Raw genomic sequence first — 18,523 nt, 5'->3', positions numbered from 1 at the left:
ACACACCCACAAAGGTGGTTATAATCAAGAAAATGAAAAATAACTAGTGTTGGCTAAAAACAAACAAAAACAAGTGTTAGTGAGGATGTGGAGAAACTGGAACCTTTACACATTGCCAGTGGGAATGTCAAGTGCCTGTAATGTAAAATGGAATGCCGTCTCTCTGGCAAACAGTCCGGAAGTTCCTCAGAAAGTTTAACATCGAGTTATCACACAACCCAGCAATTCCACTCCTCAGCGTACATCCAAAAGAACGGAAAACAGGTACTCAAAAAAATATTTGTACACTAAGACTTGAAGTAGCAAAATCCACAATAGCTAAAAGAAGGAAATACGGCCAGGTGTGGTGGCTCACACCTGTATTCCCAACACTTTGGGAGACTGAGGTGGGAGGATTGCTTGAGCCCAGGAGTTCAAGACCAGCCTGAGCGACAGAATGAGACCCTGTCTCTACAAAAACTAAAAAATTCTCTGGGTATGGTGGCACACATCTGTGGTCCCAATTACTTGGGAGACTGAGGTGGGAGGCTTGCAGGAGCCTAGAAGGTGGAGGGTAAAGTGAGCCGCGATGTCACCACTGCACTCCAAGCCTGCGTGACAGAGTGAGACTCTATCTCAAAAAAAGAAAGAAAGAAAGAAAGAAAGAACCAAATAACCCAAGTGTACAACAGATAAATAAACAAATACAGCGTATCCATACAATGGAATATTAGCCATAAAACGAAATGAATTAGTGATACATGCTATGAGCCTCAAAAACATTATACTAAGTGAAAGAAACCAGACTCAAAAGATTACATATTGTACAATTTCATTTATCCAAAATATCCAGATTAGGTGAACCCAGAGACAGAGCAGACTGATGGTTGCCGGGGTGAAGGGGAGGAAGGAATGGGGAAAAACTGCTTACTGAGACAGGGTTTCCTTTTGTAGTGATGAAAATATCATTGAACGAGATATAAGGGATGGCTGCACAACACTGGGATTGTATTAAGCACCACTGAATTGTTCTCTTTAAAATGGTTAATTTTGACTGGGTGCGGTTGCCCATGCCTGTAATTCATGCATGAGTTACATGGGAGGCCAAGGCTGGCCATTCTCCTGAGGTCAGGAGTTCAAGAAAAGCCTAGCCAACCTGGTGAAACTCTGTCTCTACTAAAAACACAAAAATTAGCTGGGCATGGTGGCCGGCACGTGTAGTCCCAGCTACTCAAGAGGCTGAGGCAGGAGAATCGCTTAAACCCGGGAGACAGAGGTTGCGGTAAGCTGAGATCATGCCACTGTGCTCCAGCCTGGGTGACAGTGCGAGACTCTCTGTCAGAAATAAATAAACAAATAAACAAATAGTTAATTTTATGTTGTGTGAATTTCACCTCAATAAAAATAAATAAATAAATAAAGGCTCGAGCTCACTCTCCTGTCCTCCACCTGCCAGAACCAAGAACCTTGGCATTCAGCTCAACACCAATAGCTGTAGTTGTCCTAGCATTGGCCTCCCAGGGACTGTAATTCGTTTCCTGGGATGAAGCTGGATGGGCCCCAGTGGTGAATATCTGCTTGCTTCTTTGAAGCATTTTAATGAGATACAGCTGCACGAGACCTGGATTTTCACAACCTTTTTTCCTTAAATCTTTACCTTTGTTATTCCCTGGAAAAATAATCCTGACAGATCTAGAAGGAGCTGGCCATTCAGATCTTTGTCATTCTCAGTATCTGGGCAACCTAGCTTGAATGACAAGGAAATCAGCATCCATGAAGAATCGTGTGTCTTTGTAACTTGGAGGTGACCTGCCTTTATGCTGACAGTAATATAGATTCAAGTATTTCTTTGCCTCCTACTCACTGTGAGCCCCAGAGCAAGTCACTACCTTTCTTCATCTGTAAGATGGGAACGAGTATTATTCTTCAAGACGCTGTGAAATTAACAGCTTCTGGCATATAAAAAGTGTTGAAATAGGCCAGGCACAGTGGCTCACACCTGTAATTCAACACTTTGATAGGCTGAAGTGGGAGGTTCGCCTGAGTCCAGCGTGAGATCAGTGTGGGCAACATAGTAAGACTTTATCTCTACAAAAAAAAAAAAAAAATTATAAAATTAGCCAGGCATGGTGGTGCACACCTGTAGTCACATCTACTTGGGAGGCTGAGGTGGGAGGATCACTTGAGCCCAGGAGTTTGAACTATGATCGCAACATGGCACTACAGCCTGGGTGACAGGGTGAGTCCTTATCTCTTAAAAAAAAAAAAAAAAAAAGTCCAAATAATATCATTTATGTTTATTTCTCACTATCCAGACCTGGTCTAGGAATTTTAAAATGGGGATAATGGGCTGGGCGCAGTGGTTCACCCCTGTAATCCCAACACTTTGGGAGGCTGAGGCAGGCAGATCACAAGGTCAGGAGCTCAAGACCAGCCTGGGCAATATAGTGAAACCCCGTCTCTACTAAAAATACAAAAATTAGTCAGGCATGCTGGTGCATGCCTGTAATCCCAGCTACTCAGGAGGCTGAGGCAGGAGAATTGCTTGAACCCAGGAGGTGGAGGTTGCAGTGAGCCGAGATCATACCATTGCACTCCAGCCTGGGGGACAGAGTCAGACTCCATCTCAAAAAAATAAATAAATAAAAGAATAAAATGAAATAAAATGGGATAATGATGCCCAACAGGCAACGAGACAGATGCAAAAAGGGCACATAGGGGATGGCATCAGCATCCTGATGCTCCACCACCCTTGTAAATTTGGAAATAGATAGACTCTCCCCTGCACTACATGCCTAGGAAAACTGCAGCCCAGGGAGGTTAAACAACTTGACAAATGTCACACAACAAATCAGCCACTGAGCAAAAATTAGATCTCTGGTGTCTATGACTCCCAAACTGCTCCCTGTGCTTTGGGGTAGAATCCATGAATGAAGATTTAGAAGCGTCCCTCCAACTGGGTAGGTGCTGACTCCAGTGTGACCCTGGGTACTGCATGCTCAGTGAGTGATATAGGCCTACTAGGGTCATGTGCTAGTTCGGAAACAATACACTGGCAGAGTGAAGAGAGCCTTCCGACTGAAGGCCACCAACTCCCTGCATCTCTCTGGCAAGCAAGAAAAGGAGGGCTTAAAAAATCCTCTTTTTTAGTATTTATTTCCCAGAATTTGTTCATTCAGCAAATATTGATTGATTTCTTGTTATGTGCCAGGTTCCGTTCCAGAAGCCAAGAACATGAGGTCCCTGTGCACATAGAGCTGACATGCAAGTAGAGAAGATAATAAATGTACAAGTTAGAGAAAAATCAAGAGAATTTCAGAGTAATAAGCATTGTGAAGACAATAAAATGAGGAAGTGTGATTAAAATGTGCAGGGAGCCACGCTAATTTCCATTAAATGGACGTAGAGGTCTTCTCTAAGGGGATATGGAGTTGAAACATGAATGATCGGAAAGAGCCAGCAAAGACCTGGGGGAAGAGTGGTCCTGGCAGAGGGAACAGCACATACGGAGGCTGTGAGGCAGAAACAAGTCTGACATGTTCAAAGAACAAAGAAGCTCGGTAGTTAGGGTGGAGTAGGCCAGGTGGGTAGGAGACAAAGATAAGAGACAAAGATAGGAACGAGAAGCTCAGGGCCAAAGGATGTAGGGCCTCATGACTTTCAATTACACAAGAATCTTACCATAGACAACTTAGACAATGCAGATCAAGGAAAAGATTGAAGAGTGCCTAGTCACCTGTAATCCCAACACCTGGAGAAGACTGATCAATGGTATTTGGGTGCATGTCCTTTCAAACACTTTTATTTCATATCCAATTATGTAAATGTATAAATATGCATTTACAAGAGTAGGATCATATAATACATCCATGAAACTGGCTTTTAAATTTATTTTATTTATTACTGAAAACACCATAAACATCTTTCTATGTCAGTACACTTAAATATACAGTGTCTGGGACATAGACACTCAACAAATTTGTAGAAGAAAGGAAGGAAGAAGGAAGGGAGAGGGGAAAGACAAAGGAAAGAAGAAGGAAAGAAGGAGGGAAGAGAAGGAGGGATGGACGGAGGGAAGGAGGGAGGGAGGGAAGGAAAGAAGGAAGGAAGGAAGGAAGGAAGGAAGGAAGGAAGGAAGGAAGGAAGGAAGGAAGGAAGGAAGGACGGAAGGAAAAAGAAAGAAGGAAGGAAGGAGAGAGAGGGGAAGGAAGGAAGGGAGGGAGGGAAAAGAAAGAAGGAAGGAAGGAGAGAGGGGAAGGAAGGAAGGAAGGAAGGAAGGAAGCGAGGGAGGGAGAGAAAGGAAGGATGGAGGGAAGAAAGAAGGAAGGAAGAATGGGAGAGGGATGGAGGAAGAAGAGAAGAAAGGGATGAAGAAAGGAAGGAAGGGAGAAAAGAAAGAGGGGAAGAAGGGAAGGAAGAAAGAAAGAAATTACTCTTAATTGCCGTGTAGCTTTCTAGTGCCTGAACATACCTTCATTTCTTAACCAATCGCCTATTGTTGGCGTCAAGGTCATTTCCAGTTTTTCCTGCCATCAGCAACACCACAGTGATCATTTTTGTTTTCACATCTCCATGCGCTTCTCCAATTACATCCTCAGAATTAACATCCTAAAGTGGAATTTCTGGGGAAAATCGTTTGCACATTTTTAGGGAACTTGCCTCTCCAGAAAGATTTATCAAGGTGGCCTCACATCAGTAATGTTCAAGGGTGCTGGGTTGCCCTCACTGATATGAGTAAAATGTTTTCTTAAAAGACAGAGAGGGCTGGGCACAGTGGCTCATGCCTGTAATTCCAACACTTTGGGAGGCCAAGTTGGGTGGATCACTTGAGGCCAGAAGTTCAAGACAAGCCTGGCCAACACAGTGAAACCCTGTCACTACTAAACATAGAAAAAATTAGCTGGGTGTGGTGGCACATGGCTATAATCCCAGCTACTCGGGAGGCTGAGGCATGAGAATAGCTTGAGCCCAGGAGGCAGAGGTTGCAGTGAGCCGAGATTGCACCATTGCACTCCAGCCTGGATGACAGAGCAAGACTCTAGCTCAAAAAATAAATAAATAAATAAAATTAAAATTAAAGACAAGGAGAGAAAAAAATAAAAGCAGAGGCATCCAGGATCAGTTTCCTGAGCATCGCTGCATTTCTGTTGATAAAACATCACCTTACTTCACTGCATCACGTAAGCATCTGTTTCTGCCTAGAAATTGAGAAACTTCCTCTGCTGGGCCTCCCTGCATCTTGGGACATTTCTAAAGTGAACCATCTTAGACTTCAAGAAATGAGAGCAGCAGACCAGCTGACGGGGAAACAATCTTTTCCATTTCTAGTGTTGGTGTTACTGAAACAACTGCCCCAGATGAGAGGCACCCCTTTCTCTCTGCAAAATTAAGAGGTGCAAAAAGATTCCTGGTGCTGACTGCCAACCCCTTTCATAAGCCACTGGTTTTAATACTGGTTTGGCAGCTCCGATAATGATTTCTTTTTTTAAAGCACAGGGCTTCCAGGCCAACTTCAGAATGTGGCCATGAACCCAGCTATGAACCCAGCTATGAACCCGGCCATGAACCTGGCCCGAGCTATGACTGTTTACAGCACTTCACACATCCCTGCCATCTTTTAACCAAGGTCCCTTTCCACAGTTATTCCTTTTGTCTTTCTCCTTCAAGAAAAAGCTCAAGGTTTTCAAATCATAGAGAAAACAAGCGAAGATGAGACAGGCCCCATCTACAAATCTATGGGGTTTCATAACACTAATAACAAGGCAGCTCGGTTGGCGTACTCTCAAATCTTTCCACTTAGGAGAAATACTATTGCTCCCAGTTTGGAGACGAGGAAACTGAGGCCTGGAGTGGAGTGTTAGCTTTGCCCTCTCGTCACATGGTGGTCAGCAGCAGCATTGGAACTGGAGTCAGGATTTCTGCTGCCTGCTCAGTATTCTGTGAACGTGTCTTCTCTCCTATAAGCCTCTGTTTCAGACATCTCCCTAATCAGGCTCCCTTCTTTTCAGCACCAGAGAGTTGGGAATGCAGAGAGCTGATACATGAAAAACTACACTTGCTGGCCGGGTGCGGTGGCTCACACTTGTAATCCCAGCACTTTGGGAGGCCAAGGTAGGTGGATTACCTGAGGTCAGGAGTTCAAGACCAGCTTGGCCAACACGATGAAACCCCGTCTCTAGTAAAAATACAAAAATTAGCTGGGTATGGTGGCACACACCTGTAATCCCAGCTACTCGGGAGGCTGAAGCAGGAGAATGACTTAAACCCAGGAGGCGGAGGTTGCAGTGGGCCGAGATTATGCCACTGTACTCCAGCCTGGGCGACAGAGCAAGACTCCATCTCAAAAACACAAACAAACAAAAAACGACACTTGCCAGGGACATGCTTAGAAAAGTCAAAAGTGAGCAGACAAAATGGAAGGAAAACTCTCTCCTGCCATTTCACCAACCCAATGCGCTGTCCTCAGGCAAGGCTCTTCCTTCCCCTTTCGAAATGGGTGTTGAAGGTCGTGGCTCCATCTCCGCCTCAGGCCCAGCAGACAGGAGTGTGTGCTGGGTGAGATGTGCCCATTCCAGCTCCAGGAGGAGACACAAGCAGTGCCCCAGGCTTCCCAGCCCAGCATTGCTCCGAGGTTCCCGCTGAATCTGGAGACTGGGAGACCTCAGAGATCTGGCATAAAAGGGAAGCAAAGCTTGGAGAAGCATCCTGATTTCTTTGGGGTAGGGATGAGTCTTTTAAATCTTAAGTCTTCACCCGGGGGCCCATGGGATGCTGGGGAGAAGGTGGGGTAGGAAGGACACAGTCTCAGGGACATGAAATACACACAGCTGGGGCTGATGGAAATGCCTAAGCACTCGGACTAAATAAAAGCAACCTCCTCCTTCCTGCGTCAGAAAAAGGAGAAGAGAAAATGAAAGGAAGAAGAAAAAAAGAAAAGAGAAAAGGAAACGACACACAAAAGGCTGCATCCTCAGGCAGGTTCATAAAAGGAGCCCTTCAGACCCTGAGGCCCTTTCGTCTCAGTTATTTTTCGGAGGTTCTGTTGGCTCTGTTTCCATTGGCTCAATCTGCCCATGCATTTACCTAATGTTTATTATCTATACCTGAAAGGCGAGTTGCAGCCATCCCAGAACAGAACTTAGGCCTTTGTTACTCAGAACAGAACTTAGGCCTTTGTTACTCAATGCACCCGCAGCAAACTCTTGGCCCGGAAGAGGCCGGGCTGCCTGTTTATCCAACTCCTCCCTTCCCAGGCCCCAGCCCTTGCTTCCCCCTCCACGCAGCCAGTCAACCATTAAAAAATTATGCGCTTGGCCAGGAGCAGTGGCTCCTGCCTGTAATCCCAGCACTTTGGGAGACCAAAGTGGGATCATCACTTGAGCCCGGGAATTCGAGACCAGTCTAGGCAACATGGTGAGACCCCCGTCTCTACAAAAAAGAAAAAACAAACTAGCTAGGCATGGTGGCACATGCTTGTAGCCTAGCTACTCAGGAGGCTGAGGCAGGAAGATCCTTTGAGCCCAGGAGTTCGAGGCAGCAGTGATTTATGATCACACCACTGCACTCCAGCCTGGGTGACAGAGTGAGACCCTGTATCTAAAAAAAAAAAAAAAAAAAAAAAAGCCACTTCAGGAAACAAGCAAAATGTCACCCATGGCTCACACAGTGAAGAACCCAGAGAGAAGAATCCAGGTGAGTCTCTCTTTACCTAGACCAAAGGAGGGCCGGCATGTGCAGTAAAATTTGTCAAAAAAAACAATGTCAGAAGCTTTGATGTATTTGCCATCTTTCTTTCTTTCTTTCTTTCTTTTTTGAGACGGAGTCTCCCTCTGTTGCCCAGGCTGGAGTGTGGTGGCTAGATCTTGGCTCACTACAAGCTCCGCCTCCCGGGTTCACGCCATTCTCCTGCCTCAACCTCCCAAGTAGCTGGGACTACAGGCGTGTGTCACCACACCCAGCTAATTTTTGTATTTTTAGTAGAGACGGGGTTTCACCGTGTTAGCCAGGATGGTCTCAATCTTCTGACTTCATGATCTGCCCACCTTGGCCTCCCAATGTGCTGGGATTACAGGCGTGAGCCACCGCGCCCAGCCTTTTTTTTCTGGAGAAGGAGCTTCACTCTTGTTGCCCAGGCTGGAGTGCAGTGTCGTGATCTTGGCTCACTGCAACCTCCACCTCCCAGGTTCAAATAATTCTCCTGCCTCAACCTCCCAAGTAGCTGGGATTACAGGCGTGCACCACCACGCCCAGCTAATTTTGTACTTTTAGTAGAGACAGGATTTCTCCATGTTGGTCAGGCTGGTCTCGATCCCCTGACCTCAGGTGATCCACCCGCCTCAGCCTCCCAAAGTGCTGGGATTACAGCCGTGAGCCACCACGCCCAGCACCACCTTTCTAAGAGCTGTGCTGTATGTTGTGTCTCAGATTTGAAGAACCTGACAGCTATAGGAACAATGATCCGGCCAGGTGCCGTGACCTTGATGTTAGTCTCCTTCTACAGATGAAGAAACTGTAAAGTTAAGTAACTGACCACATTTCCCAACAAACAAGTGGCAGAGCCAGACATGTAAGCTAGGCAGTCCTAAACCACAGCCTGCGTTCTAGAGCTGTGTGATCCAGTAGTGTAGCCACCGGCCACGCAGGGCTGCTGAACACTTGAAATGTGGCTGATTAGGATTGAAATATACTGTAAGTATAAAATACATACTGGATTTTCAAGCCTTAGTATATTAAAAGAAAATACTATCATTTTTACATTTTTATCCATATATTTTATATTTTTATACTGGTTTTATATTTTTATATTAGTCTCATGTTGAAATAATATTTTTGTTCTATTGGCTGAAATAAAACATGTTAAAAGAATATCAAGTGTTTCTTTTTACCTTTTTTTTTTTTTTTTTTTTTTTGAGACGGAGTCTCGCTCTGTCGCCCAGGCTGGAGTGCAGTGGCCGGATCTCAGCTCACTGCAAGCTCCGCCTCCCGGGTTTGCGCCATTCTCCTGCCTCAGCCTCCCGAGTAGCTGGGACTACAGGCGCCTGCCACCACGCCCGGCTAGTTTTTTTTGTATTTTTTAAATAGAGACGGGGTTTCACCAGGTTAGCCAGGATGGTCTCGATCTCCTGACCTCGTGATCCGCCCGTCTCGGCCTCCCAAAGTGCTGGGATTACAGGCTTGAGCCACCGCGCCCGGCCTCTTTTTACCTTTTTTTAAAATGTGGCTACTAGAAAGTTTAAAACTGCATCTATGGCTCACATATTTCTATTGGACCGTGCAAATGGAGACTGTTGCTACTCACAGGATGGACCAGCACCACACTGGCATCCCCTGGGAGCTTTTGACAAATGCAGGCTTGCCATCTCCACCCCGTATCTACTTAAGGCAGAATTTGCTTTAAAAAATAATATTATTATTAGAGATGGGCTCTCACTTTGTTGCCCAGGCTGGTCTTGAACTCCTGGGCTCAAGCAATCCTCCCACTTCAGTCTTTCAAAGTGCTATGATTACAGGCATCAGCCACTGTGCCCAGCCCAGAATTTGCATTTTAACAAGATCTCCAGGAGAGTCATGTGCACATCAGTGTGAGAATCATGAAAGTCCATGGTTTTACCAGGTGGTTTCCATGGACTTGTAGTATCTGTGTAATAGGAGGTTGTATATATACATATACATATATATGTATACACACACGTTTTGTTTTGTTTTGTTTTGTTGTTGTTGTTTTTGAGATACAGTCTTACTCTGTCGCCCAGGCTGGAGTGCAGTGGCTGAATCTCAGCTCACTGCAACCTCTGCCTCCTGGGTTCAAGTGATTCTCACACCTCAGCCTCCCGAGTAGCTGGGACTACAGTCCCACGCCACCACACCAGGCTTATTTATTTTTGTATTTTTAGTAGACACAGGTTTTCGCCATGTTGTCCAGGCTGCTCTCAAACTCCTGGCCTCAAGTGATCCTCCTGCCTCTGGCTCCTAAAGTGCTGGGATTACAGGCATGAGTCAGCACACCTGGCTGGTTTTATATATTTTTAAAGGGGAAAGAGGATGTTATAGGAAGTCATAATTAAATAAGTTAGAGCTCAAACTGGCAAAATCAAACAGGGTCCTTTTCTGTAGGACACCGCAGGGCCTTTGATGTGTTGATGTGCCTTGTGAATTCTCAAGAGGAGTACATGGACTGCAGGGCCCCTCAGGTCCATAGTCAACTGATTATGTGAGCTTGAGCTAGTTACCACCCCTGTCTGTGTCTTGGTTTCCTCATCTGTAAAATTGGGGTCACAATGTTATTGACATTCTCTTAACCAACCTCCTCTTGATCTACTCACCAGATTTCCCTCCACGGATTACAGCTGACCGTTAAACAACATGGGTTTGAACTGCACGAGGCTGCTCGTATTTTCTTCTGCCTCTGCCACCCCTGAGACAGCAAGGCCAGTCCTTCCTCCTCCTCCTCCTCCTCAGCCTACTCAAAGACCATGAGAATGAAGACCTATACGATGATCCACTTTCATTTAATGAATCGTAAATATATTTTCTCTTCCTTATAGTTTTCTTAATAACATTTTCTCTTCTCTACCTTTACTGTAAGAATAAATAATATAATTTTATATTATTGTAAGAATATAGTATATGATACATATATAATATAGCATATAATACATACATAATACAGTATATTATATATATGTAATATTTTTAAAAGATGAGTTCATTGACTATGTCATTGGTAAGGCTTCCAGTCAATAGTAGGCTGTTAGCAGTCAAGTTTTGTGGGGGGCAAAAGTTATATGCAAATTTTTTACTGTGCAAGAAGGGTGGGTTGAGGGAGTACCCCAACCTGCCGCATTGTTCAAGGATCAACTTTGTGTCAATAGTTACTAAGACCTCCGGGAATACCTGAGCTAGGAGACTCCTCAGTGGAGTCTCATTCAAACCAACCCCTACCAGCAGTTACTTGTCTTTGTTCCTAAAACTTTTTATGCCAGTTGTATTCATAAATGTCATGTAATTTAATTATATATCATGTAAAGTATTAGTAAAAAATGAGATGAGTTGAAAATGGGATAATAAGTTGAACACCTTGAAAACAATGCCCTTTCTGTGTATCAGGCTCTAGTGCTAAATATATATGTCCCGTCTCATTTGACCCTCACCACAACCCAGTAAAGTAGCTATTATTGTCCCCTTTTTGACAATAAGGAAACTGAGGCACAGAGAGGCAAGGCAACTTGCTCGGAGTCACACAGCTCCTAAATAGGAAGGCCAGGATTGGAACCCAGGGAGTCTAACTCCTGGCCATTCTCTCATAACCCCTATACTCCTACCTCCAATCCAATGAGTAGTAATTCTTTGCTGCCAGAGTTACTACTGAGGTTCTTTCAAACTTCTGGACTCTTGAACAAGGTAGAGTAGGAAGAACCAGCTTCTAGCCCCAGCCCTTCCCAACTAGGCAAGGTACTGTCCCTGCTGGGTGGCAGGCTCTCCATCCATTCAATGAAGAGTTAGATCAAGGCTTTGCAAAAGCTTCTGCAACATCCTAGAGGATTCCAGAGAGGGAGGGAAAGGCCTCCTACCCCTACTTCACACCCCACATACACACTTCATCCCTACTTTGTCTATTTTAGATACTGCATTACAATTGTGTTTGTTTGAAGGAAAACAACAATGTTTGAAAACCACTAAATGAGAAGGTGTCTTTGAGCTTCTGTTGCCTGCATAGTGAGTGAAGAGAAGTGGGGAAAGCGGGTGTTTAAAGATGGTGCCAAAAGGGAGGAAGCTTGGATCTGTTTCCGGATCATCCCATCCACATCAGATGCCAAGTGAGGGTTTGATCTGAGCAATGAGAAGACAGAGGGTGGTTCAATCAGGAGGTCCAGAGGAGAGGAACCAAGAAAGTGGCACCAGGACAGAGGGATCAGAACATCCTACAGGCAGAGCTGGAAGAGTGGAAGCCAGAGCTCTGTACTGTGCTGCAGACCACTGAATCCTCAGCCCCCAACAGGCCAGCCCTCCTCCCCTGCCGATCATCCCATTATACAGATGATAAAACTGAGCCCGAAAGAAGGCTTCCCAGGGTCGCTTATTCTTTCATGCATCCATTCAGCATATATTCCCAGAACACCAGCCAGGTTCTCAGAAGTTAAGAGAGTCCCTTCTGTATTTAGAGGCTCCTGAGAATATTCACAGATGAAGAAAGGTCAAAATGGGACATAAAAACCAGAGTGCAGTGGGTGCAGGAGCTCACACCTGTAATCCCAGCACTTCGGGAGGCTGAGGCAGGCCAAAATTTATTGCGAGCTTCCTGAGACAGCGCGCTTGCGTGTAGGTGAGGCCAGAAGTTCGAGACCAGCCTGGCCAACATGGCGAAACCCTGTCTCTACTAAAGATACAAAAATTAGCCAGATATGGTAGCGGGCACCTGTAAGCCCAGCTACTTGGGAGGCTAAGGCAGGAGAATTGCTTGAACCCAGGAAGCAGAGGTTGCTGTGAGCTGAGATTGTGCCACTGCACTCCAACCTGAGCGACAGAGTAAGACTCCATCTCAAACAACAACAACAACAATAATAATAATAATTAAAAGATTTATGAAAACAATCAAAGGATGTTTATGTATCACTCTCTATATGGGATGCACTCCCAGTATGGAACATACGTTTGGAGTATTGTGACAAATGTCACCTCTTTTCTCTGCTTTTGTGTGGATGTATGGATTGTGTGGATGTGTGACTATTTGGAGATAACCTCAAATGTCTCAATTTGAGACTCTTCATGAACATGAGATCAAGAATAAATAGTCCTAAAGGCATCTACTGTAAGCCAAACCTCACTGAATGTTGGAAACAAGAATCTTTTCCTCTGTGGCTGGCTCCCACATCAACTGGGGACACTCATGGGTACCCAGAGGCAGAGACAATGCAAACTGCTCAGCATGTGACAGGGAAACCTAGGAAGCTAGGGAAGCCCAGAGAGGAGGAACTGCAAACCAGAAGAAGCAGCAACTCCCAGCCTAGAGAGCTGTTCCCCCGACAACCCGCCAGGCCTCGGGAGCTGATTCTGCTAGACCTGTTCTCTTGCTGCCCAGGATGGACTGCAAGCTCAGGGCGTCCTGTGGCTTGAAGGACTCAGGGAAGAGACCTCTGGGGAAGCCAGCCCTGACAATTTTGCAGCCCAGTGACTCAGCAGCCATCTTGCCAAGACACAGGCTTCCTCCCTGAGAACTGAGACCCCCGTGCACCCCAGCACACCCCACGTCAACAGAGTCAGAACATATTAGAGCGGAGTTTTGCTCCCCAGTGCCTCTTGTCTCAGCAAAGCCAACTAATTCAGATTTAACCTTCCTCTTAATAGGCTGTGTTGCTGAGCCCTCTAATTAATGCCACATGTTTCTCTCAGCTGTCATCCTGAATAAATGTTTACAAAGCTATTAACGTACTGTATTTGTAAACCGGGACCACTCAGCTTTGGGGAGTCATGTGGTACGCATTTTCTCCTCAAAGACGGAAAAGACTTAGTAATAATAAATACATTGTTTTGCAGGGATGGGAGCAAGGCGTTGCCTGAAGAAAAAAAAAAATTATTGTGAGCTTCCTGAGACAGCGTGGCTGTGTGTACGTGAGGAATCAGAGCTCTTCCCGAGTTCAGAGGAGCTGCCAGGGGCTGGATTTGGCCCAGGTGGGGCTGAGAGCAGGAGAACTCCAGGGGCACAAAAAAACGATATGCTAGTTTGAGATCTGAAGACCCAGGCTCTGATTTCAGCCTCCTTGTTCTCCAGCTCTGTAGCACTGAGCAAGCCAGTTTTCTTCTTAGGAACTCAGTTTTTCCATCTGTAAAATGGGAAGTTGAGATTTACAAGCGTTTTCTGTGTTTGATCCAGAATTCGAGTCTGATTCCTTCTCTGCTTCAACTTCTACACAAGCCCTAGAGTGGGTCTTGTGTAAATTCTTCAAAGGTACCCGTGCCCCTAAAGAGGAAGTCCTGATGTCTGGACACGAAATCCCAGACCCGACGTAATCTGCTCCACTGGCCTGTCCAGACCGAGGTCTGATTATTCCTGCCTTCTATTCTAGCCAAGCTCCATTGATTGTCAGTTTCCTAAAAGGAGCCCACCTCACTCTCACGTCTAAACCTTTGCCTATGCTGGGTTTCCTACCAGAAGCACCTCTTCCCTTCTGTCTGGCCTATTTCTACTCATTATTCATGTCTCAACTTCTAGATCACTTTTCTAGGAAGCCTTCCTTGACTCTCAGTTCTGGATGAGATTCCTGCACCCACAAATGCATCCACAGCACCGTGAACATCTCCTCTCTTAGGACCATTTTATAGTGGCTTATTTATATATCCACCCACTAGAGTGTGAGCTCAAAAGGAGCGGAGACGATGGCTATTCGACTAAATGCTGTGTCCCAGATGCCTCACAAATGGGAAATACTTTCAATTAATGTTGCTGGGAACACATGAAGTGACAGGTGACAGGTGACAAAGAACAATGTGGGGGCCTTTCTAAACACTTTGTAGCTCTAGGAATTTTGGCCCATTAACACGCCATCCTGCAGTGCCCTTCCTGTTTCTCTCAGTAGTACCAATAAGGGGCTCAGAGGCTGGGTGTGGTGGCTCACGCCTGTAATCCCAGCATTTTGGGAGGGCGAGGCAGGCAGATCACCTGAGGTCAGGAGTTCAAGACCAACCTGGCCAACATGGTGAAACCCCATCTCTACTAAAAATACAAAAATTAGCCAGGCATGGTGGTGGATGCCTATAATCCCCACTACTTAGGAGGCTGAGGCAGGAGGATCATTTGAACCCAGGAGGCAGAAGTTGTAGTGAGCTGAGATCACGCCATTGCACTCCAACCTAGGCAACAGAGGGAGACTCCCTCTCAAAACCCAAAAAAACAAAAAGAAACATAAGGGGCTTAGAGAGGTTAAGTGACTTGCCTATTATTATACAATTAGTCTGGGACAAAAACTGGGATTTGAACCTAGGACTGTTAGTCTCTCAAGGCACAGACTCTTTATTATTATTATTATTATACTTTAAGTTCTAGGGTACATGTGTACAACATGCAGGTTTGTTACATATGTATACATGTGCCATGTTGGTGTGCTGCACCCATCAACTCATCATTTACATTAGGTATATCTCCTAATGCTATCCCTCCCCCTACCTCACCACAGGTCCCAGTGTGTGATGTTCCCCACCCTGTGTCCAAGTGTTCTCATTGTTCAATTTCCACCTATGAGTGAGAACATGCGGTGTTTGGTTTTCTGTCCTTGGGATAGTTTGCTGAGAATGATGGCTTCCAGCTTCTTCCATGTCCCTACAAAGGACACAAACTCATCCTTTTTTATGGCTGCTTAGTATTCCATGGTGTATATGTGCCACATTTTCTTAATCCAGTCTATCATTGATGGACATTTGGGTTGGTTCCAAGTCTTTGCTATTGTGAATAGTGCCACAATAAACATACGTGTGCATGCGTCTTTATAGCAGCATGATTTATAATCCTTTGGGTATACACCCAGTAATGAGATGGCTGGGTCAAATGTATTTCTAGTTCTAGATCCTTGAGGAATCACCACACTGTCTTCCACAATGGTTGAACTAGTTTACAGCCCCATCAACAGAAAGCACAGACTCTTAACCATGGTAATATCCAACCGCCTAACAGTGCTACCAGCAGCAGGGCCACCACCACCCTCTCCTCTCCCACCGAAGTCTATGCCCTGATACCTCACACTTGCTGATGTAAATGGCTTTAGCACTGTACTCCAGCTTTTCTCATGCATTTGTCATCATGGTTACCTAGAATGTGCTAGTCAGGATTCTCTGGTTGTAAGTGACAGAAAGATAATTCTAACTAAAACTAATCAAACATAGAGATGGGGAGGAATAGCAACTCTTCTGTCAAGTCAAAGAAGAGGCAGAGGTCAAACTGGCCTTAGGGATGCCTATAACCATGTCTCAGACCCAGCCAGTCGCTGTCTCTTGTTTCTGTCATCCCCACTTCTCCTTTTCGGTTCCTTTAATTCCCTCAGGCCAGAAACCATCAGGAAGCCAGAATGGAGGCTACACCTGCACAAACAACAGCAAAGACAACACTCTTCTCCACCAAGGCCCTTAGAAAAATCCTAGGGAAGCAATTTGATTGGTCAAGACTGAGTCATGTGCTCAGGCCTGGACCAATCACTGTGGTCAGAGGTGGAATGCTGTGATTGGCCATTCCTGTTGAAGTGCCACAGTTAGAAAAGAAGCAGTTTCCAAGAGGAAGTGGATAAAGATGTTTCTAAAAGAAACAGTCCTGTCTATGGCAGAGGATAGATGATGTCCTTTAGTTTTAAAGTCCCAGTTCCTTCCTACAGGGCTATATTACAGGAATCTTCATGAAGTTGAAGTTTTACTTATTTCCTTGTTTCAGCTCAATGCTTGGAGAGAAAGACAAAACAAGACAAAGCCAAAAGCTGGCACTGGGGAAACAAAACACCAGTTGTTCCTGATGCAGCCTCTCATCCTCCTGGAGTTCACCTTTTGATGGAGAGGATAGGCAAGTTAACACACAAGCAAAGTCCGGTGGGTAACTGCTCCCACAGAGGAAAGCAAAGAGGGTATTCATTGCCAACTGAGCTTTGCAGAGTGTTTTTTGAATGGAGAGGAGGCACCTGTAATCCCAGCACTTTGGGAGGCCAAGGCAGAAGGATCACTTGAGGCCGGAAGTTCAGGACCATCCTAGGCAACATAGTGACACCTCGTCTCTACAAAAAATGAGGTGGAAAGGTTGCTTGAGCCCAGGAGGTCAAGACTGCCGTGAGCCATGATGGCACCACTGCACTCCAGCATGATGACAGAGCAAGACCCTGACTCAAAAAATAAAAATATAAAGGTTATGAATGAAGAGGAGAAAGAAAAGCCAGGGTTGTAAAATGGAGAAATGAAACACAGAACTGTTACATCTATTGATGCCCAAGACTGCACCTGGCACCTATTAGATGCTCAATAATATTTTGTTGAAGGAATAAGTTACTGAATGAGAGTAACTTGTCACAGTTAAGGAAAGGAAAGTGTCCCTGCTTGATTACAGGGCTTGGGAGTTGGGGCAGCAAGAATTTTAATCTCAATTGCAGCATCTCCAAGTTGTGCAAATTGGGCAAGTCACTTCAGCCATCAGAACCTCAGTTTCAGCCTCTATAAATGGAAAATAACATACCTACCTCCTACTGTTCAGGATCGGATTCAACAAGCTCTCCAAAGTGCTTGGGCTGGTGCTGAGACACCACGGCGTTCCGGTCTGTGGCAGAGGATAGATGACGTTCTTTATTTTAAAAGTCCCACTTCCTTCCTCTGGGGCTACATAGCTTGAATCCTCATTAAATCGACGTTTTACTTATTTGTTTCAGCTCAAATGCTTGGAGAGCGAGACAAAACAAGACACAGCAAAAAAAAAAAAAAAAAAAAAAATCAAGACAAAGTTTTTGTAAGAGCTAATGTCCCTTACAACAAAACACAGCTTTCCTGCAGAACCTCTCTATGGTGAATTGAAAACGGCTTTCACTGGTTTCCTTCCAAGCAGCAGAAACAATTGTTGCCGACCTCACAGCTTTTCTGCGGGAGAGCAACCCCTGCAAAGGGTATTTCAGCTTGCCTGTCTCTATTTAAAAATGCGTGTGAAATACCAACCCAGTCGAAATAACAACGCTTCTAAAATCGCTGCTGATGTCCTAGAATGCAAAACCCAAGGAACACAGTCCCCTGGCTCTGCTCTAAGCACGACATATGCTCTGTATTTTGACCCTGTAAAGCCAGAAGCCCGGAGTTTTTCACAGATATTGGCAGCCACCTGAAGGTAACAACACAGCCAGGCCAGAAAGGATGTTGAAACTATTTTGAGGGTTCTATAAATCTACATTAACATTTTTCTTTTCTTGGATCCGTCCTTTCTCTCTCGCCTCTCCTAGCCCCTTCTCTTCTTCCAATTCTCTTGCTCCTTCCCTCTTCCATGACAATGGAAGGAAAATATTTATCCCAGCCCATAGTATTAACTACAGAGAACTCATCACCAAACAGGCACATAGGTAAGGGCAGTGCCCTCACTTCCACTTTAGAAGAGAGTATCCCTCTCTTCTATTCCTCCTGGTGCCTCCATAAAAACTGCCTCTTAGGTATAACTCTTGGCTCTCCTGGGTTCAGGATTCCTGTACCAGAAGTTTAGCAAGACCATATTTGCTTTCAGCTGCATGAAGAGTCCACAGCTCACATACAGCCTTGCTTTTCTTTCTCTCTCTTTTTTTTTTTTTTCCCAGATGAAGTCTCACCCCATCACCCAGGCTCCGGTGCAGTGGCACAATCTCAGCTCACTGCAACCCCCACCTTCCAGATTCAAGTAATTCTCCTGCCTCAGCCTCCTGAGTAAACTCATATTACAAGCACCCACCACCACCAGCTAATTTTTGTATTTTTAGTAGAGACGGAGTTTCACCATGTTGCCTAGACTGGTCTCAAACTTCTGACCTCAGGTGATCCACCCACCCCATCCTCCTAAGGTGCTTCGATTACA

At 45.2% G+C, this 18,523-nt stretch overlaps 2 long non-coding RNA genes across 3 annotated transcripts in view; one reads left to right on the top strand and one right to left on the bottom strand.

The window, feature by feature from the left end:
- LOC108581127 overlaps positions 1-18,523 on the bottom strand; it is a 173,416-nt gene that overhangs the window by 148,673 nt on the left and 6,220 nt on the right. For both annotated transcript variants that reach the window (XR_002515873.2, XR_002515872.1), the window contains one exon: positions 17,181-17,374. This is a non-coding gene — a long non-coding RNA (uncharacterized LOC108581127). The remainder of the gene's footprint in view (positions 1-17,180; positions 17,375-18,523) is intronic.
- On the top strand, positions 7,584-16,715 carry LOC116268938. The gene is made up of 3 exons (XR_004176211.1): positions 7,584-7,671; positions 10,305-10,497; positions 16,391-16,715. It is a non-coding gene; the product is annotated as an uncharacterized LOC116268938 (long non-coding RNA).

The sequence above is a fragment of the Papio anubis genome, chromosome 9 (assembly GCF_008728515.1).
Source record: "Papio anubis isolate 15944 chromosome 9, Panubis1.0, whole genome shotgun sequence".
Lineage (NCBI taxonomy): Eukaryota > Metazoa > Chordata > Mammalia > Primates > Cercopithecidae > Papio > Papio anubis.
This window is presented reverse-complemented; position numbering and strand designations above follow the sequence as displayed.